The sequence below is a fragment of the Pan paniscus genome, chromosome 3, assembly GCF_029289425.2.
Source record: "Pan paniscus chromosome 3, NHGRI_mPanPan1-v2.0_pri, whole genome shotgun sequence".
NCBI classification, from domain to species: domain Eukaryota; kingdom Metazoa; phylum Chordata; class Mammalia; order Primates; family Hominidae; genus Pan; species Pan paniscus.
Genome location: NC_073252.2, coordinates 61,034,990 through 61,061,020, shown reverse-complemented (window position 1 = coordinate 61,061,020; position 26,031 = coordinate 61,034,990). Strand labels below are relative to the sequence as shown.

At 36.6% G+C, this 26,031-nt stretch overlaps 1 pseudogene; it reads right to left on the bottom strand.

Moving 5' to 3' along the window:
- LOC134730317 (UDP-glucuronosyltransferase 2B10-like) overlaps positions 1 to 24,450 on the bottom strand; it is a 62,843-nt pseudogene extending 38,393 nt beyond the window's left edge.
- Positions 24,451 to 26,031: the final 1,581 nt, after the last annotated feature.

Genomic DNA, 26,031 nt, shown 5'->3' with positions numbered 1-26,031 from the left:
ATTAATTTTTACTTGTTTATCTGACCTTTAATTATCTTTTTTTTTTTTTGGCAATCACTCTGAGCCACTGTTATGATGAATCAATGTTCTAGTTCTTTTATGAAGAGCAAATTTATCCTTAATAAAGTCTCTATACCAAAGAAGAAGCTATAGAAAAACATCCTTGAAAAAATCAGTGCAGTATGTGAACAAAATTCTCACTGGATCATAAACCCAAAAAGTGATTCATCAGACTAATATTTGGGAACTTACAGTGAAATCAATGATACATCTCAATATGCTTGGAATTAAAGAAAGCTAATTTCCATCATAGGTAAAGCACCAAATAACTGGCTACTCCAGTGTTGATTTGTTGGGAGTATGAATAGAGTGGCAATAGGTGAAGGATACACATGGGCCCAGCACAAGACTCCCTCTAACCAAGTCTGAGGTTGCTACTTCCGAAATAACAAATCCAACCTGCTAGTATCTCAATGCTTACTATACATTTGGACATTGGGGAAGTGACCACCAGTGGGGTGGTAAACCCAGTGGGACAACTCTAAGCTCATCTTTCTCAGAACCTCTACATGCCCCCACTTTCAAAAATGTTATTTTCAAAAGAAAGCCATGCCTCCTACTCATCCGAATTTTACCAAGATTCAGTGTCCAAAGGAACAACAACTTTTAGAATGATAACAAATGAGAAATTTGAAATTTTATGCTTTACTATTTTTCAGTTTATTGTTCCTTGGGTGCAAATATAGCTTTATGATACTGAATCAGGATCCTGTAAACATTCTTCTTTTGCCAGCTAGTTGAATGCTAAGCTTCATCAATAGAGAACACTGGAGTGGTTGTGAGGTGGTAGATGCCAGAAGACACATCCCCTCCAAGATGCTACTCTTTACTGTTATTTAGTAATTTTTACAATTATTATTGGGTTTTAAGAATTTGTATGTTAAAGAATATATTTAAGAATATTAAAGACTATACTTAAAGAATATAAGAAGGAAACTTCTAATTAGCACATTTGTTTTATCTTATAAAAAACATTACATTTTGCACAGATATTAATTCAGAAAACTCCTATATAAAACACTTGTCCTTGACATCGATAGACTCAGCTTCATATGTTATCTTCATGACTAAATTCACAATTATTTCATTTTTGTCTTCAACTTCTGTGGTGCTTGCATATTTCAGTCTTTAAGGAGCATATTCAAAATTTTATAGAAAAAGATGAAGGATGAAGAATGTTATTTCAATTCAATGATTCCATGTGACTACTTAGAGTTTCTTTGTTTAATTTTTTTTAACTGCTGAGATATTTAAAATCTTGTAGAATCAATCTCAAAGAAACAGACACATTCACAATATTGACATTTTTGGAATTTAATATACTATGTGATTTTAGAAGTCTCTATCAAGTAAATCTTCATATTCACATACTTTCCTAACTATGTGTGTACATAGTACTTTATATGAAAAGACTTCTCAAAATTAAAACAAATGAAAGTATTCTTTGATAACTCATGAATAGACATAGATTTTTGTATCTGGCTCTATGGTCTAAGAATTGCAAAGAAGATCTATTTTGGCAAGGTCCTTGGTACACTTTCAGAAGTTGTTTCATTAAGAAAATATAAATAGACTAAAATTTAACTTGTGTAGTACAGGTTGAGCTTCATTATTTCTGCATACTAATATTTATCTATAAGGTTTTCCCTCTTTTATAAAGAAGACAGTACTATAAAAAGCACTAATACATTACACTTTTTTTCTTGTACTTTGGTATTTTTTTCTTTCTAGTAGCATGACTATATGTTCAAAGTTTAAGTAAAATATTTAGTGTATATTTCTTTTCTAGACATTATAATAATTCATCTTATTAGCAATTATTGCTACAATATTTTCTCATAGAGAAGAGTACTATAAAAATCTATTTCATGTGTGAGAAATAATCATTATGTCTCTCTTTCATTCAACTGTTTTAGACACATCTCTTGTCAGATGGAAGAAATGCTCTTAAGTTGGTTCCCTTCTCTCTTATTTGCTTTTCAAACCTTGTTCTGAGTCTAAAGGCTGTAATGAACAATAATTTAACGCAGGTATTGGAGAGCTTTTGCCATTTATCATGTTTTCTCCAGCATGGACTTTAAAAATTGTTGCACAGAATATTTGACTCTTTATTCCACCTACAATTTATTTTTCAATATGTTATGAGGAGAGAATAACTAAAATAATTATATACATTTCTGGTTTGTATATCCTCAGTACTCCAGGTATTAAAGTAGGTGGAAATATCACACTTGACAAGGTAAGGGCAAGAAATGTGAGATCTTATTGCAAGAGAGAAATCCATGTAACATAATCTAGAGGGACTGGACTACATATCTATAATTCTGAACTAAAGGGAACTAGTCTCTTCTTTTATTTTGTGTATTACTATCCAATTACAAATGGTCATTACTAAAGCAAAATAGTAACTCAAGTGTATTCAAGGCCTCATGTGGAAAACATCTTTAGTCGTTCTAACCAAAGATTTTACTAGGTTGCATAGTTTTACACAGGAAGCCAGTTATAAACATCTAGAGTTTTGAAACAAAGAAATTTTTATGAGAAAACATTTTGTATTTCATGAACGATATTATTTGGAAACTTCCATGTAACAGGAAGAATCTGCCTAAACACCATGCTAAGAGACTTAGCCAAGTTTAGTCCAGCTTATATGTGCACTATGTCATGGATTTGTCCTGGAGGGTGACCCTAGCCTTCATGCTGAGGCTTTGCTCAATAAAATGTGACCCTGTCAAATTCCAAAATTACCCTAACTCATCTTGTCTAATAATCAATCATTTTACACTTAATTTTTATGTAATTTTCTACTTCCATATAGCCCACTACTCTCTTTTTGGTTTCCTTATTTTGATTTCCTCATATTCCCTTTTTATTCATAAACAGATTTTCTTTAAAAGTCTCAGTTACCTTTGTCTTAGTTGGAGTTAAGCTCAGTTCATACTGTAGTCTCTATCCCCTTCTTCAGTTGTCAAAATAAAATTTGTCTTGCAATTTTTAACAAGGATCTTGCTCTGTTTTTCTTTTTCTTTTTCTTTTTTCTGACAGGGACACATATATTCCATATGAATGTATTTGTTTATATAGAAGAGGGTTCTTTACCTATGTAACAAACATGCACATCCTGCACATGTACTTCTGAACTTGAAATAGAAGTTGAAATAAAACAATAAAAATATGATATGTATTTATTTTATATAATATATAAATATATAAATGTAGTATATTCTATAAATATATATATATATATGAAGAAGTTTCTTAAAATGCACAGTAAAACAAGTCTTTCTGGCCTTCTCAAGTAAACGGACTGAATTTCCAGTGAATCTCATTTTATTTTCAGCTTAAAAATATACACAGATAAGCATTAAAATTGAATTATTACAGGTTTTCTGAAAATAAAATTTTACATTACTTATGTTTAACAAAGATTAAAAATTTCAAACAAATCAGGAAGGCACAGGTCTTGTAAAATGTAGTAAAGAATTTAGTCCATACCTTGATGTATAGTGGTGGCATTAAATGGCACAATTTTTGGTATCATGCCTGCCTGCCTTAGATCTCAAACAGATCTACTCTCTTTTCCTTCTTTCTCATCTTAACAAACTTTTGATAATCAAGCATCATAGTATGACAAAGAGAGTAACAAGTGCCGTGCAGGCCAGCACATCCAGAGAGCAGTACTGGAACCAGGTGAGGTTGTGGGCAGGTGGCAGCAGGTACTTGGCTCCATTGTGGTGCATGACAAATTCAATCCAGAAGAGTTTTTGGTCCAAGGGCTTCAGAGACTGATCATAATAAATGATTGATAACTACATAACATTCTCTTTACAGCTAAAGGAAAATCAAATACACACCAGCTTGATTAATGAACCAGAAAAGATAAATATGTGAACTTTTTGTGTAGATGTTAAAAATGAGTGCCACATAAAAGTGGATGAAAAATAAAATATTTTATTTCATGGTGGTTATAGCAATATAATGAATAATACAAAGAAGATTACTGGGACTAAGATTTCTGGCCACATTTACTCATCTGATGATGATTCTTCAAGCTTCAGCCATGCATAGACTAGTCAGCTCCCAGTGTGACTAGAGCAGAGCTTGCTGTTTCCTCAACCTTCTTCCGTGCGTAGACGGGTCAGCTTCCGGAGTGACCAGAATAGGGCTGTTGTCATCTCCACTGGCAATGTGGTCTCATTGCATGATCAGCCAGGTCAGATGGTCTGGGTCCTGCTGGCTGGTCCACTGGTCCTGGGCTGCCGGTTTCAGCCGACTGTGGTGGATCAAAGGTATGATACCTGCAACAGCAGTGGGAGTGGACAAGACCACAGTATGGGGCCCATCCCATATGGGTCCCAGAGTAGGTGGATTCTATTTCCTAACCTAAAAAGAGTCTTCAGGTTTGAAAGGGTGTACTGGGTCTGTCAGACTTATAGGCATTCTTTCCTGTGTTCAGCCATTCACTTTTTGCATGGCCATACCTAAAGCCTGCATTTGTCTTCTTAAAGTTAGTTTTTGTAGCTCACGGAGATTACCTTTAATCTGCCTTATGATTAGGGGTGGCCAGCCAAACAAAATCTCACAGGGCAAGTACCCAGTTTGTTTTTTTTTTTTTGTGGGGGTGCACCTGACTCGGGGGAAGACCATGGGTAAGACCTGATCCCACCTCAGATGAGATTCCTGACCAAATTTCTTCAGCAGCTGCTTGAGTGTCCGGTTCATGTGCTCCATCTTTTCTGAGCTCTGTGGCTGGTAGGCCGTGTGCAACTTCCATTTTATCTTTAATAGTCAAGTTAAGTCCTGAACTATTTCAGCCACAAATGCCAGTCCATTATCTGACCCCAGATTTAGGAGTAGTCCAAATCTGGGAATAATGCCTCCCTTGGTCACCTCTTGTGCTTTTTATGTCTAGGTGGGGAAGACCTTGACCCATCCTGAAAAGATGCAGACAAGCACCAACATGTACTGATAGCCCCCTGCTCAGGGCAGTTTGGTGAAGTCCAAAAGCAGGTTATCACAGGGCATGGCCACTGTTTTCTGAATTCCTGGGGGCCAAGTGGGCCCTTGTCGAGGGTTGCTCTGAGCACAAGTTAAACACTGTTTACAAATGGCTTGAGTAATAGCAGTGAGCCGTGGCACATAGAAATGATGCCCTAATAATGTCTCTAGTACCATTTTTCCCACGTGAGTTCCTTGGTGGAACTGTTTTACAAATCTGGGGGCCAACATTTCAAGTATGGCTAGCTTCCCATTGGAGAATTTCCATCATCCTCCTTCAACGTAATTCCCATTTTCCTGGGTAAACCAAGCCCTTTCATTTGAGTGTAGCTTGGGGTCTCTGGAAGGGGAATCTCTGGGAGGAGAGTCATAGCTAAGGCTTCTTGTTTAGAAGGTGGAGTCGCCATTGCAGCTTGCTTTGCCTCTTTGTCTGTCTTTCTGCTTCCTTTAGCCTCTAATGTTCCTGCCTTTTGCCTACAGTGCATTACTGCTACCTGTTTGGGGGCTTATACAGTGTCTCAGAGCCATAGAATTTCTTCCTTGTACTTTATTTCTTTACCTCCAGCAGTTAAGAGTTCTTTTTCTTTGTAAATAGCCCCATGAACATGCAAAGTGGCAAAAGCATAATTGGAGTCTGTTTAAAGATTTGCCTTCTGGACTTTTGCTAACTGGAGAGCTCTTGTCAGAGCTATCAGCTCTGCTTCTGAGGGGAAGATCCTGTAGGCAAAGACTTCGCCTCCACTACTGAGTCCAAAGTCACCACTGCATACCCAGCTTGGCGGACACCCTCTAGTATGAAGCTACTCCCATCAGTAAAATATCCAATGTCGGGGTCCCCGAGGGGCTGATCTGTCAAATCTCTCTGGCTTAAGAACACTTCACCTACCACATCCACACAGCATTGAAGGGGGCTTCCTGGCATTGACTCAATGGTAAGCAAGGTAGCTGGGTTTAGGGTATTCACAGTCTAAAATTATGCAGAGATTTTCACATAGGAGCCCTTGGTATCGATTTATTCTAGGATTTGATAACCAGTGGTGCCCCCTTTGGTCCATCAAAGTTACAACTGAGTGTGGTACCTGGATCGTCATTTGCTGTCCTAAAGTCAGTTTATTAGCTTTCTGTCCCAGCAGAGCAGTGGCAGCTAATGCCTTAAAACTAGGAGGCCATCCAAGTGCCACAGAATCTAATTGCCTGGATAAGTACGTCGCTGGGCAGTTCCATGATCCTATGGATTGAGTTAGAACTCCTATGGCCATTCCCTTTTGCTCATGGACATATAAAAAGAAAGGCTTCGTTAGATCTGTCAGTCCTAAAGCTGGGACCAGAGTCAAGGCTTCTTTGATTTCCTTACAGGCCTTCTCCTGGTTGGCCTCCCAGAGGATGGTCTCCTTTTCCCCCACTTTGTGGTTTCATATAATAGCTTAGCCATGAGTGAGAAATTTGGGATCCAGATGTGGCAGAGCCCTGCTACCCCTAGGAACTCTCTTATTTGTCACCAGGTGGTTGGAGTAGGAAGTGCACAAACCACCTGCTTCCATTCACAACCAAGCCATCTTTTCCCTTAGCTTATATAGAAGCCTAAATATTGGAAACTTTCAAAGCAAATTTGAGCCTTTTTCCCTGACACTTTATATCCTGCCTTCCATAGCAGGTGCAGGAGGTCTTGGGTCCCTTGGAAGCAGTCCTCTTGAGTTGGGGCTGCTAGAAGAAGATCATCAATGTACTGGAGCAAGACACAGTAACTATTCGGTGGGGTGTAGACTTTAAGATCTGAGGCCAGTGCCTCTTCAAAGATTGTAGCGGAGTTTTTAAATCCTTGTGGGAATCTTGTCCAAGTGTACTGTGATTTACCCCCATTGAAAAACAAAACTAGCCTGACTGGTGCAAACTGGAGACAGAAAAATGCATTCTTTAAATCTAGGACTGTAAATCAAGTGGCACTTGCTGGAATATGTCCCATTAAGGTATGCAGGTTTGACACCACTGGGTGGATGGTCACTGTGGCCTGGTTTTCTGAATGCAAATCCTGTACTGGCCTATGTTCCCCAGACGGCTTCCGCACTGGCAAGAGAATGTTGTTCCATGGTGACTGGCATTTGGCTATGATTCCATGCTTATGAAGCCACTCTAAATGTTTGTGGACACCCCGTATGTCCTCAGGGAGTAGCGAGTACTGTCAGACCCGAACCGGAGTTGCTCCCAGTTTTAACTCTATCACCACCGGTGCCTGATTTACACTGGCACCAGTCCAGGTGGACTACTTTCAGCCCAAACTCTGGGAATTTTAGTAAGTAACCCATGCATTTCATTTACTCCTGGTTCCAGAGTCTTTTTTGCATAGTCTCCATTTCTCAGCCTGCAGGACAGTAAGAGTTAACATCATAGCCTCTGGGCAAACTACGTTTAAAGTTACATTCCCTTGCGGCCCAAATGTAATCTGTGCCTGCAGTTTTTGAAGTAGGTCTCTTCCCAGCAAAGAAACTGGACAATTTAGGAGGTATAGGAATTCATTTTGGACTTCTCATCCTCCTATAACACACCTCTTTGACCGACAGGCCACTTTTCAGGGACTCCAGTGGCTCCTACAATAGTTGCACAGTTCTTGGATTGTGGCTCTATAGGTCAGGTCACTACTAAGTGTTTAGTTCTGGTGTCTACCGTAAAGTCCATTAGCTGGCCTCTAACTTCTAATCTGACCATGGGCTCCTCGGGTCCCAAAGAGAAGCAGCCTGGTCTGTCCTACCCTCATATCCTTCAGCCCCTGCCAGTCCAATCAGATCGCTGTCTGGTTCCTCCCCGGTGTGGCAGCCACTAGTAGGTGGCCTTCCTATACTACTGCCCTGGGGTCTCTTTTCCCTCCAGTGGTTCTTGCAAAATTGGTTTTTCCTGTGGCTTTCTTTTTGTCTCTGTGTTTGCCGGAGAAGCTTTCACTTTTTGCTCAGCTCACCCTACAAGCTCCTGTGACTTTCCCTTTAACTTTGTGTTTACAGGCGAAGCTTTCACTTTGTCTTTGCAGCTGCCAGCACAGGTGATTTCTCTCAGCTCGACCTGCGAGTATCCTGCAATAAGCTGCTAAACAGGGCTGCATTCAGCCATGAGTTAACATAAGGAAATTTGGTCTGAATGCCCTGACTGTCCTCCTTGTTATTATTCTCTGGACACTCATCCTTCCAGTGTCCTTTTCTTTTGCACAGCTCACACTGATCTCTTTCCAGCCTCGGCTGGCCCTCAAATCCCTGTCCAGACTGGCCTCTTCCATGCCCATGTCCATACCCACATCCATGAGGGATGCTGCCAGCAAATCAGCCTTTTTCTTAAGCCTTCTATTAGCCTCCCTCTTTGCCTCCTGATCTTGGTTAATGTACACCTTCATGGCCACTTCAATAAGCTGAGTAGCATTCATCCCTGCAAAACCTTCCATTTTCTGCAATTTTCACTGGATATCCCCCTGGGCCTGCTCTACAAATGCCATGTTCATCATGCACTGGCCTCACCAAGTCTTTTATAAAACTGGCTGGGGCTTTCATCTGCACCCTGATGCCCCTCTGAGATTTTCCCTATATTGATTGCCTGTCTCCCGCCTTCCCTTAAATTTTGCAGGAGTGCCTCTTGGTATCTTGGCAGCTGCTATAGTTGGGCTGCCTCATTTGTTCGGGTTCTAGTGGGGGTCCTCTAGTTTCCAGGAGAGGCATTTGCATAGCCCTAACACAACCTGACTGGAGGTGGCTTGCCTGTTTTTCCTAGCATTTCACCTTAACTTCCTGGAGTGAGGTCTCAGATTTTTCCCTCTCAAGAGAGACTGGGGGCATGTATCCATTTGAGCTTGACTCCTCAGAGGCAGTTAACCTGGGGAAAGTGGGGGTAGATTGGAACATATGGAGGAGGGGTCTCTTTTCCCTCCAGTGGTTCTTGAAAAACTGGTTTTTCCTGTGGCTTTCTTTTTGTCTCTGTTTGCTCACGCTACAAGCTCCTGTGACTTTCCCTTTAACTGTTTACAGGCGAAACTTTCACTTTGTCTTTGTAGCTGGCAGCACAGTTGATTTCTCTTGGCCTGAGCTGTGAGCATTCTTCAATAAGCTGCTAAACAGGGCTGCATTCAGCCATGAGTTAATATAAGGAAATTCGGTCTGAATTCTCTGACTGTCCTCCAACTCAGGTCACCACCTTAAACACACGGCCAATTTTCTCCCTATCTGTAGTACATTTGGCAGGCCAGCCAACACCAAAAGAGGGCTATTCTAATTCACAGAGAGCTCTCAGCATCTGAGGGGTTAACTTGACTCCCTCAACCCCTGCAAAGCCTTTCTTAAAGTTCTTTAACATACATTCCAATGGGGTGGGTTTCGACGATTTTCCTCCCATTTCCTCCCAGTTATGATGCAGCACATTCACCTTTCCTTTTGTTTTAGACCGATTGGACCCGGTTGGTCCTACATTTTGCTCGGAGCGTACAGCCTACACTAAGAGATCAGCAGCTCCACACATGTCATTCCCGTTGGTTCCTCCCAGAACTGTCTCTTTCACACGCACTCACACACTTCCCCGCTCCCAGTTCCCTATCCTGGTTGGGGCAGTGAACCGCACTCACTGCATCCAGTTTCCTTCTGAACTAACTTAGCGAGCCACTCTCGCGTCCTGTGTTGGTTGGGGTGTGAGTTTCATCCAAATTGGTGAGCCACTCTCACCGCCCCCCAGCCTCTCTGTGTTGGATTAGTTGTCACTCCCTGGGAGGTGATCAGGCTCCCCTTCTGTCCTTATGGGATAGGTCCTGCCTTGGGCCCCAAAACTTTACCATGGTTCTGAAGAAAGGGCGCCATTCCTGGAACCGTCCTGCAACCCCTCCGGGTTCCCTTGTACTGTCAGGGGAGGGGCACCGGGGACGCGGGAGAGCAGCTCCTTTCTCTGGGCTTAAGTTCCCTTGATGGGTCCTGAAGTTAAGGGTCTCCCACAGCCGAGGCCCCAGACCGCCCACAGGCAAAGAAGCCAGCCAAGCTGCAGTCTCTCAGTCCCATCTGGGTCACCAGGTGTGTAGCGGATCAGGAGGACCCGAGAGAGACCTTGGGGTATATAGAGGAGGATATCTTTATTGAGTACACTCAGACCCAATGGACTTACCATCCAAAGATGGGGGCCCCCAACAAAGACAGCACTTGACTTTTATACACACTTTAAAAAAGGGGTGGGCTAACTTGGTGCAGGCTTACGGTGGCACGAAAGCAGGGATACAGAGGGAGAACAATTAATAAAATTGTGACAGGTTCATAACCCAGGATTACACATGACTATTGCTATGCAACCTAGATGACTGTTATCTAGGTTTTGCTCAAAAGAGCCTTGCACTGGTTTATCTTATAACCTTCACTATGGTGCCCAGACAGCTGTAGTTCAGGCGTATTCAGACTTCTCAGGACCTTTGCTGTGCTTTTTAGATATAGCAGAAATCTTGAGGTTACTAGTTACAGAGAACAAGAAACTGTAAAGTCATACCATAAAACAGAGGAAAATTTGTTTTTCTTCTCCCTATGTTGAAGGAGTGCTGAGAGAGTCACCAGACCACATTTCTTTGGTGTGTGTCCTGGCTTTTTAGATAGTATTAAGAATTTCCCTGGGTCTGGGCTGCACCCATTGCTGCCTCTGGGACTAGTTAGCCTAATACAGGAAAGCCTATTTCTCTTTTTAATTTTATTTTTCTTTCTTTCTTTAATTTCCTGCCTCAATCTCAGTAAATTAAATTATCCTAAATGTTAACTTTTCAGGGAGAAAATTTTCACCCTTTAACTCTTTACAGAATTTAAGACTCTTAGTTTTCCAACATTATGGCACTGTATTTAATATTTTGTGGGATCTGGGCAAGGGCTGATGCAATCACATCAGCCTTTTCTTCTGTAATGTTATCAACCATCGATCCCAGACAAAACACTGCAATGCTATTTTCTCCAGAGCTCTGGGAAAATGTCCATTTCCTATGAAGAAAGAATTTGCTCCATCACAAAAGAGCAATAACACAGCAAACACTATTGAAAAGAATGCTATGAGCAAATAAGGATGAGATATCAAATATTAGCTGGAATTGCTGGAGTAGAAGCTATGATAAAACATACATAATATGAAAATTTCCAACTTAAGCACTTCTAAGTGTACACATAGTACTGCTAGGTACACAATCTTAAGCAACCAATCTCCAGAACTTTTTCTGCTTTAAAGTTAAAACTCTATGCTGATTAAACAACAACTTTTTATTTTATGGAGTCCTTTTCACGTGGTAGCCACCATTCTACTTTCTTTTCTTTTCTTTTTTTTAATGAATTTGACTAGTTTAGATACCTTATAAAGAGGAATTACAGTGTTTGTCTTTTTGTGACTTATTAACTTAGCCTAATGATACCAAGTTTCATCCACATTGTAGCATAAACCACATAGTGTCTGTCTGTTCATTCCTTTATAGATGCTGGGATTGTACTGTTATGAATATGGATGTGCAAATATGCCTTTGAGAGCCTGATTTTAATTCTTATGGATAAATATCCAGAAGAGGGATTGCTGCATCATATGGTAATCTTATGTTAAATTTTTTGAGAAACTTCCATACTGTTTTCAATAGGACCAATTTTTTAAACAAACCTCATCACTCAGTTCCTTTGGAAGGAGTTAGGTGCTACAACATACATTTCTTCTATTATTAATGCATAGTCTTGCAAGTGTGTGTGTGTGTGTGTGTGTGTGTTTGACTTAGTACATATAATAACAATTAAAATAGCATCTTATACAGTAATGGGGAAAGATACTGTTAAAAAATATGGGACCCAGACTCTTCATTTATAATATTTTAAACACTAATATGGATTCTTAGGAAGACTAATGTTATTTGTTTATTTATCTTTAATTTTATATTGTTATAGTTCTGCTAAATAACTTGTGTTCATTCCAGGCAGCTTTTCTGTTTAGTCATGAGAATTTATTTCCCTGCCTATGAGCACAAAGGAAAAGTTACTTGTGATTGAGAAGACCTTATATATTTCTCTCAACTATATAATCCAACACAAAACATTTTTTCATGTTCTTATTGGACATTTAAATATTCCTTGGTAAAATTCCTGTTTAGATCTTTTAAACATTTTTTGATTAAATTATTTGTCTTTTTAACATTGAGCTGTAAGCTTTCTTTATATAGTTTTTATATAAGTCACTTATCAGGTATGTAACTTGTAAATATGTACTTCAAACTCTGGTTTCTCTTTTGACCTTATTGATGGTGTTCTTTAATGTGTGAAAATTTTAATTTTGATGAAATCTAATTTATCAATTTTATTTTGGTTGCTTCTTCTTCTGGCGTCATATCTAAAAACCTTGCCACATTCAAGATTACACAAAATTTTACTTTGCTGTATATACAGTTGTTTTGGTGCTTTGAAATATTAATGAATTCATTCTTTCAGCAACCCCATGAGGTCGGTAATGCTATGACAATCACTGCCATTTCATTGGTGAGGAAGTTGAAGCAAATAAAGTCTAAGTAACTTGTCCAGCCCCACATCATTATGTAGTGGTTTCTCAGAGGCTTGAATCAAGGCCATCTGGATCCAGAGTGCCAGCTCTTAACCACCACGTTATGCTGACTCTTCTATTTGGGGTACAGATATTTTCAAAATATAATATTCCCTATTTTTCACTTATGTAGCTATATATTAATTGTAATTTTATTACAAATGTATAATTTAAAATATTTAGAACTATTATTCCAGTTATGTATCACTGCATGAAAAATTGTTTTTAAATGTCAGGCCTTAAAATAACTGTAATCATTTTATTACCATCTCTCAGAATCTGTGTTTTGGTTGGGCTCAGTTATCTGTTCCTTCCACAAAGTTTCTTAGGTAGCTACTTTCCTATGGTGCCTCGGTCTGTAATTATCTGAAGATCATTCACTTACATACTTAATGATTCAGGTTGAAAGGCTCAGAGTACTAGTGGGCTACCAGGATTTCTTAGGCATATATTTGTGTCTCTCTGCCAAATTGTCATTTATTATGGGGACTACAGATTGAATTGAGGAGGTGTGGAGAGAAAAAGAGACATAAAAACAAGATAGAAAGAGAGAGAGAGAAGCAGAGAGGGAACATGTTGTTTCCAACAGAACTTTGAAAGTTAATCTGCATTATTTCCACTGCATCCTTTTTGTTGAGACAGCTACAAGGTCTGCCAAACTTCAAAGGGAGGGGATATTACTTGACAGGAAAATTGTCAAAGTATTTATAGTCATACCACAAAATCACAACCATTATAACATTTTGAAGAAGACAGCAGAAGTTATTAAGCAATTGTAAGATTTATAAAATATTAAATATAATAAAAGAAAATACAAAAATTTTGTGAATTTAGATTTCTACAGTTCTTGCAATTTTTTAAACATTGTGTTATATTTATCCACAGGTATTTTAAACATGGAACCAGTGTTCTAAAAAAAAAGCTGCAAATGAATGAAATAGCATGTGAGAAACCTGATCAATTCAAATTTTTTGAATAACACTAATGAATTAATAAAGAGATGTTAATTTTTAGAGCTTCCTGTATTGATTTTATGTATTTATTTCACAAATTAATTTTTGAACCTCATAAATAATATATGAAAATATTGTAAAAAGTTAAATGCTGCAGAATTCTGTAGAATAAAGTCTAAAATTCCCATCCTTGGATTTATGTGTACTCTGCTAGATTTGTTTTTCCTTGTACAAGTTTACATATATTTTATTTTATTTCATTGCAAGGAAGGCTTTTTTTTTCTGGAAACTATTTTTTCTATTTAGCAGTGGAATAAACTGTTCTCTGCGATGGCTACACTCACACATTTGTTGGAGGTATGTGTGTTCATTGACTGGAGCCATTTAAGTGCTGGAGGAAATATTCTGTTCATACATGTGCTTATATGGAAGGATTTCTGAATGATAGATTTATAGATGTAGAACTTCAGTTTCAAACTGTATATTGACATTTTATTTTAGAAGGTTATTTCACATTATACTCCCGCAAAAATAGATTTCTCAGGTTTTTATAGGTTGCAAATCTTTACAGCATTAATTTTCCATTGTTTCTATTTTCCTGAGCATCAGGTACTTTATAATCTTTCATATGTTTTCGGTGATTTTGCTTTGAAGTGCCTATTTATATTTTCATTAAGTTTTATATTGGAACATTTCCCTTTTTTGGTTGGTGATCGTAGTTCTCACTAAACAATAGATATCCATCTTTTAAGTATGATGTAGAATAGGTTTAATGTGAATTAATTCAGGCTTATAAGAATGATAACAAAAATTATTAACATTTACCACCTTATTATTTCTGTTTTTCTTTATAAATGTATCAATAGCTAGATGATTTGTATAAAATATTCTCTTATCAATGCTTCCTATAATTTCTTTAACATCAATGTTTTAGTGTGTTTGTGTATAACATGATTTATATATATATGCATACAAATACAAATCTACATATCTAGTGATATATATAGTGATATATATGTGTGTGTGTTTGTGTGTGTGTGTGTGTGTGTGTGTATATATATATATATAGTGATATGTATTTAAATCATGCCTTAGGCTCAAGAATATTTGTTGTGAGTCTTGGTTACTTATGGGACTTCTGATCAACAAAGACAACTAGGTTTCTGTCAATTTGGACCAGTTTGATCATAAAGTGCTTCCCTGATGTGCAGATTAAAGGAGGTTTATGGCTTGATTTAGCTATTTTCCACAAAATTTATAAACTTTTTGTATTCTTTGTAGATATATTTTTGTTATGCTAAAAAATTTAGTGTTGCCATATTATATTTATAGGAGGGAAGGATCAAAAGACTGTGGAAAAAAGAAAAAAAATTAATCATGATCATGTAAAGTATAGTTATGTAGAATAATAATTATTATTTCAAACTGTCTTCAATAAACACATTGAATTTCATGACATACCTATTAGATAGTTAAGTGATGCTGTGTTGTGTTTCAAAAGAAATGGACATGTATATGTACATGCATGTTTAGCAGGATTGAAAATTCACTAAGTACCTTTAGAATGCATTTCTTATATTATCACAAACTAATATTAAGAACTTACATTTGCTATTAAAGGTCAAAAAGGAGAATAAAACCTATATGAAATTTAGGATATTTTTTTTCTGGTTCTGTTAAGAATGATGATCGTATGTTGATGAGAATTGCATTGAATTCATAGATTGCTTTTGGCTGTATGGTCATTTTCATAAAATTGATTTTACCCATCCATGAGCATGGGAGGTGTTTCCATTTGTTTGTGTCATCTATGATATTTTTGGGAAGTATTTTGTAGTTTTCTTGGTAGAGGTTTTTTACCTTCTTGTTTGGGTATATTTCTAAGTATTTTATGTTTTTCTTTTTCTTTTTGATTCAGCTGCTGTGAAAAGGGTTGAATTCTTGATTTGATTCTCAGCTTGAAGTCTGCATAGCCAAAGCAAGACTAAGCAAAAAGAACAAATCTGGAGGTATCACATTACCCAACTTCAAACTACTACAGAGCTGTAGCTACTGAAACATGATGGCAAAGGTATAAAAACAGAATGTAGACCAATGGAACAACATAGAGAATCCAGAAATAAAATTGAATACTTATAGCCAACTGATCTTTGACAAAACAAACAAAAACATAAAGCGGAGAAAGGACAGCCTATTCAACCATTGGTGCTGGGATAATTGACAAGCCACATGTAGTAGAATGGTACTGAATTCACATCTCTCACCTTATAAGATAGATGAAGGAATTAAATCTAAGACCCGAAACAATAAAAATTCTAGAAGATAACATCAGAAAGTCTTTTCTAGACATTGGCTTAGACAAGGACTTCATGACCAAGAACCCAAAAGCAAATACAACAAAAACAAACATAAATCGACGTGACTTAAACTAAAAATCTTCTGCACAGCAAAAGAAATAATCAGCTGAGTAAACAGACAACTCACAGAGTGGGAGAAAATATTCACAAACTATGCATCTGACAAATGACTAATATTCAGAATCTACAAAGAGTTTGAACAAATCGACAAGAGGAAAACAAATAATATGATCAAAAAGTAGGCTAAGATCATTAATTGACAATTCTCAAAAGAAAATATACAAATGGCCAACAAACATAAAAAAATGCTCAACATCACTAATTATCATGGAAATGCAAATCAAAACCACAATGCAATACCACTGTCCTCCTGTAAGAATGGACATTATTAAAAAACCCCAAAATAATATAATATTGGCATGGATGTGGTAAAAGGAAACACTTTTACACTGCTGGTGGGAACATAAACTAGCACAACCACTATAGAAAACAGTATGGAGATTCTTTAAAAAACTAAAAGTAGATCTACATTTTTACCCACCTATCCTATTACTGGGTATCTACCCATAAAAAAAGAAGTCATTATATGCAAAGACTCATGCACACACATCTTTACAGCAGTACAATTCCCAATTGTAAAAATATGGAACAAACCTAAATGCCCGTCAAGCAATGGGTGTATTAAAAAAATGTGGTATACACACACACACCGTGGAATACTACTCAGCCATAAAAAGGAAGAAAATAATGCCATTCATAGCAACCTGGATGCAGCTGGAGACCATTATTCTAAGTGAAGTAATTCAGGATTAGGTAACCAAATATTTTAACTTCTCACTTACAAGTGGGAGCTAAGCTATGAAAATGCAAAGGCATAAGAATAATACAATGGACTCTCAGGACTCAGGGAAGGGTCAGAGTGAGAAGAGGGATAAAAGACTACACGTTGGGCGCTGTGTACACTGCTCGGGTAATGGGTGTGCCAAAATTTCAGAAATCACAACTAAAGAATTTATCCATCTAATCAAACACCACCTGTTCCCTAAAGTCTCTTGAAATAATTTAAAATATAAGAATAAAATCGACCAGATGAATATTTTTAAATGACCAGAAAAAATGGGTAAACTGAGGCTCACGGTGAAAGACTGGCTCAAAAGAAGGGTGGGACTGGACCCCAGCTTTCCTGACTTTTAGCCCCGTGTTCTTTCCACCACTCACTCACTCATTTCTTCATTTTTAATTTGTTTTTTTTTTTAGACAAACATGTATTGATTTTCTTGATATCATATGGAAAGTCTGAATTGGTTCATAGAGCAAAAGACTTTGTAAAATAGTTCAATATTACCGTAGGAAGCAGGTAGCAGTTGCTGTATTTCTAATTCCATATACATTCCACTGCGAAATGACTAAAGCTCTAAAAAGTTAAACATTTTGCCATAACTTTTAGGAAAAAAACTGACACTTAAGCAGTATGCACCGTAAAAGCCAAGCAGCAGTACTCATCTCAAAATAACAAAAGCAAGAGAGAGATTTTTATACAATTCAATTGTTTAACAGTTCCTTTAGCAACAGTTAAAATATGAAAATCCTGCTCAAAATGAAGCCAAAGTATTCTGAGTATTTGCAAAACAGTAACGATACTCTTAATACTCTTGTGTTTAAGTACAATATGTGAAATGCACTTAAGCTCAGTAAAAATGTTTTCATGTAACCTGTGAATGGGAGCAACAAATTTCAATATAAGCTCGACAAATTTAAATACAAGCTCATATGGCTTTATACTATTTTATAATTTCGCTAGTACTTTCCTTCTCAACAAAAAGTATTTCTAACCATTAAACAGGTATTAAATCTCTGAAAAACAAATTTTTATTTGACAAGGTAAGTAAGTTTTGAAGAGATTTTCCGTCACAGAAAGAAAGGAATCTTGCTTCATAACCTTTCTTGTTAGAATAAACTGAAGAAGTCTCGTCTATCAGGTTTCCTAGCTTCAAGCTTCAAATACAACTACAGCTAATCTCTTTTTCCCTTCTTTCCAGTTCTAGCAAACTTCCAGACACAAAACATACAACATTTTGTGATGATAAATATCACAGTTGCCACACAGTCCAGCAGGAACCCAATCACATCCAAAGAGTGGTACTGGAACCAGGTGAGGTCACGGGCTGCAACCTGAAGGTGTTTGGCTCCTTTATGGCACATGACAAATTCAATCCAGAAGACTGCTCGATCCAGGGGCTTCACTGGTTGATCATGATAAATTCTTGATAACTTTATAATGTTCTCTTTATATCTGAAGGATAAATGTAGAGATACCAAAAATGAAAGTAAGTTAATTTGCTTGAGCATATCAAGTCCATGTAAGGTTTTTATTTTACTTATTTATTTATTTACTTATTTATTGAGATGGAGTCTTACTCTGTCGCCCGGGCTGGAGTGTAGTGGCGCAATCTCGGCTCACTGCAACCTCCGCCTCCTTTGGGGTCAAGAGATTTTCCTGCCTCAGCCTCCCGAGTAGCTGGGATTACAGGCATACACCAACACACCTGGCTATTTTTTACATTTTTAGTAGAGACGGGGTTTTTCCATGTTGGCCAGGCTAGTCTCAAACTCCTGACCTCAGGTGACCCATCCATCTCGGCCTCCCAAAGTGCTGGGATTACAGGCGTGAGCCACTGCATCCGGCCCATGAAAGGTTTTTAAAGTGTCAAATGATTCAAAGTAAATGTCATAGAATTGACATAGAATTTGAGTAATTTAATTTGAATCATCATAGAAACTTTGGCTTTTAAATTGGAATTTTATCATTGACAAATATTTTTAAGGTAAAAATGGAAAGCCAAGTGAGAAAACTAATTTCTTTCAGGCAAAGCAAATATGAGCCATTTCATTATTATTTGTTAGTCTGTTAATTTTCAGTTTTTTTGGGTACTTAGTAGGTGTATATATTTATGGGTTGAGTGAGATGTTTTGATACAGACTGCAATGTAAAATAATCACATCATGGAGAATAAGGTATTGTTCCTTAAGCATTTATCCTTTCTGTTATGAACAATCCAATTATACTCTTTTAGTTCTCAAACAGGCAAATGAGAACGTGCTCAACATTGTGAGCAATTTTAAGTCCTTTAGGAAAGATAGTGAAAATACAATTATCACTTTTAAGTTCCAAAAAGGAATTGTGTCATGGTGAGTGAAATGCCTCATAGCTAGTCACTCTGCTTCTACCCTACCCTTTTCTCTCCTACTGTTTCCTACCCAGCAGCCAGAATTATATTTTTGAAATAAAAGTCAGATTTTGCCACTCTCCTGATTAAGATTTTTGCCTGACTTCTTATCATATTAAAAATAAAATCCAACTCTGTTATTTGGTCTACAGGACCCTGCAATGTCAAACACTGGCAAGCTCTTCTCCTAACACTTTTTCCATGCACACTAGGTCTTCTAGAGACATTGCCCTTCTATTTTTCTTTAAGTTCCCAAAAGTATTCTCACCATAGCATCTTTAAACATTTTGCCCCCTCTCTCACACTCTTGGAGCATTCTTTCTTGCAACAACCCAAGGCATGCTTCTATCTCTTTTTGAGGCTTCCCTCTAAGTGTTACCTCTAAGTGAGGTTTTCCTGGCCACACTATGATGGAACCTCTAGGATTTTCTCTATTGTTTTATGCTTATTTTGATATTTGATTCCTAGAATTTTAAATACATTATATAACTTATAAAATAAACCTTTAAATATTAAAACCAAAAGATAAATATACACACACTAAGTGAATAGGTCACAAGTATTAGATCATCTTGAACATTATATTGAAGAGAAGATACCAATTTACCTACTGTTCAGATCATGGTATATGATATCACAACCTGTCTAGAATAACTCTCTTTTCCTGAACCATTTAGTCACTACTTTTATCCTTCAATTAAATATTAGCCTGACTTCAAATATAATACATTAGTTTTCTTTATTTATGTAATTGAATTATATAACATACATTCATTAGAGTCTATTTTTTAAAATTTTGTATAGCAGTTGTTATTTAATTCCATTGCTGTGTAGTATTTTGTTGATTGCTAAACCACAGATTATGTCATCATCTTATGACCAATAGACATTGGGGTTGCTAACAATTTTTGAACAATATTAATAATTCTGTTATAAACATTCTTGTATATGAAATGCAAGAGTTCTGTGCCTCCCCTCACAAGATGTGCGACAGCTGTGTGGCTCATCTGTTCAGCCCCCATTCATGTTCAAGCCCCTTACGGGAGGGGGAGCATGCAGACAGGCAGGTGCGGGAGCCTGGGCAAGCGCCCCTGGACTGTGTTCCCACGGCAGTATCCAGGGGTGGGTGTCTGCAGCTCCTGAAGCCCAAGTGGGTATGTGTTAGTGTACTCTTTTAGCCTTGCCAGTTAGACTAAAGAAAAAGTGCAATCTAAATAAAATGTGCCAAAAAAAAAAGAACAGCAAAGAAAAGAGATGGACATGTAAGAATGTGTTCTCCTAAGTGCAGTCATAGAATGTGATATGTGAGATGTGCAAGGCAGCAGGCAGTGGGTTGTTGGTGGTGCTAGGATTGAGGAAGGACAGGTCACACTTCATCACGAAATGTGTCATCACTTTATGATTAAGATTAGGAATTTAATACTACAGAAAATGCAGAGTCACTGGTGATAGCAGAAGAGCTGTTATTTTTAGTGACATTTGAAATAACCCTGCATAAAAAGAAAGAACAAGTGTAAAGTTATAGAAATAGGAGACAAAGACAATCTATGAAGTTACAAAAAATTCTGTGAGACATAATAACACCTGAAATAATAATACTTTGATTCTGACCATAAAGAAGGTGAATGTATATCATAAAATGCCAACAATTATAGCTTATTATTTTCCCCATAGGACTGGAAAATAAATATAATGTAGTTGCATTTTATTTTTAAGTTTTTCCATAATGCAATTTCAATAAGCTTATTTCATGATTAATTATTAATACTCTAATGGGATATTACTAATACATTCAGTATTTGTACTCCAGAGTCATACCAAGAAGGTCATTCTGTGGTATCCACTTGTACACCCAAGTATTGAGTCCTAAAGCATGTGGTTTATTTCCATCAAATCTCCACAGAACCTGTTACAGTAAAGAAAATGTCTTATTCCATGAGTAGAACTCCAAAGTTATAGAATGTTAGAACTCTAAAGAGATTAAGAATGAGAGCAGGGGATGTTAGGTAATAAAACTACTCAAAGACTGATGTAAACAGAATGCTAACATTTCATTTTCTTAACTTTTATAATTAGTTAAGTATATAAGGAAATCAAGATTTTCCAAATAATAGCTTAGAAAAATGAGATTATCAATGAAAAGTTGAAGTATTTAAAAAATTGTTATGCTTTTCAAAAGAAGACCTACATGTGGCCAACCATCACATGAAAAAAAGCTTACCATCACTGCTCATTAGAGAAATGCAAATCAAAATCACAGTAGATACTATCTTGCACCAGTCATAATGGGTATTATAAACCCAAAAGGTAATATATGCTAGTGAGATTGTGTAGAATAAGGAATGCTTATACTCTGTTAGTGGGAGTGTAAGTTAGTTCAACCATTGTGGAAGACAGTGTGGCACTTCCTCAGAAACCTAGAGGCTAAAATACAATTCAACTCACCAATCCCATTAGTGGGTATATATCCAAAGGATGATGAATCATTCTCTTATAAAGTCACATACACATGTTTATTAATAGCAGTAGTATTCACAATAGTAAAGACATGGTATCAACCTTAATGCCCATCAATGATTGACTGAATAAAGAAAATGCAATGGGATACATATACACCGTGGAATATTATGCAGCCATAAACAAAAAACAAGATTTTGTATTTTACAGGGACATAGATGGAGCTGGAGGCCGTTATCCTTAGCAAACTAGCATAGAAACAGAAATCCAAATACCACATGTTCTCACTATGAAGTGGAAACTAAAAGATGAGAACACATGTGTTGGGAACAGGCCCCCCAAAATCTGGCCATAAACTAGCCCCAAAACTGGCCATAAACAAAATCTCTGCAGCACCGTGACATGTTCATGATGGCCATAATGCCCATGCTGGAAGATTGTGGGTTTACCAGAATGAGGGCAAGGAACACCTGGCCTGCCCAGGGTGGAAAACTGCTTAAAGGCATTCTTAAGCCACAAACAATAGCATGAGCAATCTGTGCCTGAAGGACATGCTCCTGCTGCAGTTAACTAACCCAACCTATTCCTTTATTTTGGCCCATCCCTTCATTTCCCATAAGGGATACTTCTAGTTAATCGAATATTTATAGATACAATGCTAATGCCTGGCTTGCTGTTAATAAATACATGGGTAAATCTCTGGGGCTCTCAGCTTTGAAGGCTGTGAGACCCCTGATTTCCCACTTTACACCTCTGTATTTCTGTGTGTGTGTTTTTAATTCCTCTAGCACCACTGGATTAGGGTCTCCCCGACTTAGCTGGTCTCGGTACACATGGAAACAGAGCAGGGAACAACATACACTGGGGTGTATTGGAGGCTGCAGGGCAGGAGGAGAGAGAAGATCATGTAAAATAACTAATGGGTACTGGTCTTAATGCCAGGGTGAGAAAACAATCTGTAAAACAAACCCTCATGACACAAGTTTATTTATGTAACAAAGCTGCACCTGTACCCCTGAACTTAAAAGTTAAAAAATAAAATAAATTTAATTTTAAACACATAAAAATTCTAAAAAATTATATGTATTAAAAATTTAAAAAGTCAATATAATTCTAGTGAGAAAAAGCAGTAACAATCTAGTAATGACCTGTGTTATTTTATGTATTTATACTAGTTTTCATCTTCCAAATTAAGTATTAATTTATTCATTTTTTAGTAACATAGGAAGTAGTTCATGTATTTCTGCTTGTCTGTTAGTTATTATATTAGAGTCTGGTGTCCTCTGATTGACAAAAATGCAAGTTGATAAAATAAGCTACTTATAAGAAATAAATTAATGCTACAAAGGTAGCATGTATAACTTCTTTGGAATTATGAATTATCAAGCACTACTTCCAGGAGAAATTTCAAGGGAAAATTTTTGAGACAAATTCAGACTATTATCAGTATTGCTAATTTTGGTTGTTTTTTCAGCACTGAAATAAGGAATCTTATTCATAAATAAAGATATAGCTGTTGAATAAATTCAAAATTGTATTTTTCTGAATTTGGTCAACTGATTGTTAACACTTAGACAATGTGCTACAAAGCTTTGACAATAGTGATTAATATGTTCTACTATAGCCAAGACATTTTTATGTTTAAGTTACTAATTTTGGAACTCCCAAGCAATTCTCATAAACTGAAGAATAATTTACAGTGTTTAACTTTTACTTGTTATATCAGTATTAAAATAACTAAGTTTTCAGCAAAAATGTTAGTATAGGTCATTACAAGAAGACTATATCAGATAGATAGGGAACTACAAAGTAATTGACAAATACACATGTCATCATTTTATTCTATATAAAAGAAAATATGTTTCTACTATGTTCTATGGAGGGGGCATCTGAACCTGTTCCCCTGCCTGGCTTCCTTCTGTTTGACTCTTTCCTATATTTCCTTCTGCTGCCTCCCCTGGGTGGAGTTGTTAATCTCATAGTTAGGGCTGCGTCCTTGTGGGGCCACATTTTATACAGCACAGGATTCACCTTCAGGTCAGGATCTATCTCCATCCTTTCTCTTTAATCTTCCTGCTTCAGACACTGGCTGGGCCCAGTCCAGCAGGGGAGGCTGCTTTTTTTCTCTTTCTCTAAATCTACCTGGCTGGGTGGGAACTTGGACTAATCTGTCAACCTAGGCCATTCTTTCTCTGAATAGTACCCTGAACATCACTCAGATAGGCCTATTCCAAAATGTAGAGGAGCTATATGAGGCTGGATTACATGGCAAGCCTCAACTGCATGATGCATGTTAGACATTTTGAAATACCTGCTATTGTTATTGTGCTAGTGAAGTTACCCATTAAAATGTAACTTCTTCTGATAACACCTGTAGCATGTACAATGTCCTTAGGAATCCTTAAACATAAGGATCAAATAACAAGGAAAGAATATGGTGATATCCTGACCCCAATATCATGGTAATACCAAAACTTTACCTACACCTCTTAATATATTTATTCCTGATCACAATAGTAGTGCCAAAAGTATTTATCCATGAATATACCCTTTGTATTATTTTAGCATCTTCCATGTATATTTCTGATCTTGAGCTAATATCTGATAATTAGTGCTTTCCCAACAGCTACATTTCTAGGCAAGAAATTTCTATAATTGGATTCTTTACAGAATTTAACAGCCTCTTTTAGCAGTTTTCCATACCAGTAAGGAAGTTTATTCATCTTTCTGCGGCATCTTGGCAAGAGCTGATGCAATTATATTGGCCCTTTCTTCTTTCATGTTACTGACCATTAACCCCAGAGAAAACACTACACCACCATTTTCTCCAGAGCTCTGGAAAAATTCCATTTCCTGTGAAAAAAGAATTTGTTCCATCACAAAAGAGTATTAGCACAGCAGGCACTACTGAAAGAATTGGTACAAATTACTAAAGAGAGAAAATCAAGTATTAACAGGAATTATTGGAGTAAATTATGTCTTTTAACTGACTCAATCACTCAGTTTCTGATCAAGACAATGTATAATATGAAGATAGCTGGCCTCTACTAAGGGTATTCATGTAAATATGTGTATGCATGCAGCACACGATGGCTTTGAATACGGCCCAACACAAACTTGTAAACTTTCTTAAAACGTTGTGATTTCTCTTGCTATTTTTTTCTCAGCTCACCAGCTATGGCTAGTGTTAATGTATTTTAAGTGTAGCCCAAGGCAATTCTTCTTTCCCACTGTGGTCCAGGGAAGGCAAAAGATTGGACACTCTTGTTCTATAGGTATATTTTGTGCTTACCATGAGGATTGTATAAAAAATTTTATAATAAACATTGTGTAATAAAAATATTTAAAAAAATAAATATGTAAATAAAATATAAATAAAATAAAAATATAGAATTAAATTATTTTATATAATTAATTATAAATAATTATAAATTATAAAAAATAAAGTATAAATAATAAATAAAATAAAAATATTTTAAAATAACGGTCCATTTTAAACCAAAAAAACCTTTAATTATATATGAAAACTCTATTTCTTTACATCTCCCATTTCTACTTTATGTTAGTAATATCACTAGCTATATATTTTATGTTGTGTCCCAATTAATATAAATGTAATGTTACTTTTATGCTTTTCTCTTTTACATTGCATATCAGAATTAAAATTAACATGCATCAACATTAAAAACTTATGTGACTTTATATTTAATTAATTATTTATCTTTACCAGATAGATTTATACTTTTACATTCATTCATTTTGCTACCTAGCCTCCCTCATTTCAACTTGAATGACTCCTTTTTGCTTTTCTTGTAGAACAGGTGTGGTAATAATTACCTTCTTCAACCTTTTTTTTTTAACCTGAGAAAATATTCCATTTTCCATTCTGAATGACAGGTTTGCCAAATGAATGTCTTGTGTGGTATGGATTTTTTCCTATTTTTCTTTCAATACTTTGAATATATTATGTCGCTTACTTTTGGTTTAAAAAGATATCCTCTTGTATCTTGTTGATATCAGGTGAATTCCCTTTTATGTCATGATCCATTTTTTCTTTTTCTGCTTCCAATATTCTTTGTCTGTGACTTTTGAAAGACTGATTATAATATTTATTGGTGTAAAATTTTTGAATTAATTTCAGTGTACAGTAGTTGTGTTTTAAAACAATTCTACATCCGTATTTTTTCTCAAATTTGGCAAATTTTCTGCCTGCTATTAATTCTGCCTCAATCTTTTCCTCTTGTCCCATGAGGGCTCTCATAATGCATAACTGGTCAGGTTAACAATGTCCCATAAGTGTCAGGCTTTCTTCACTTTATTATCACATTCTTTTTGCTCCTCTCCCTTAATAGTTTCAAATGGCCAATATTTTCAAATTCATGAATTATTTTTTCTAGCTGATCATCTATTGAACTTCTCTAGTAAATTTTT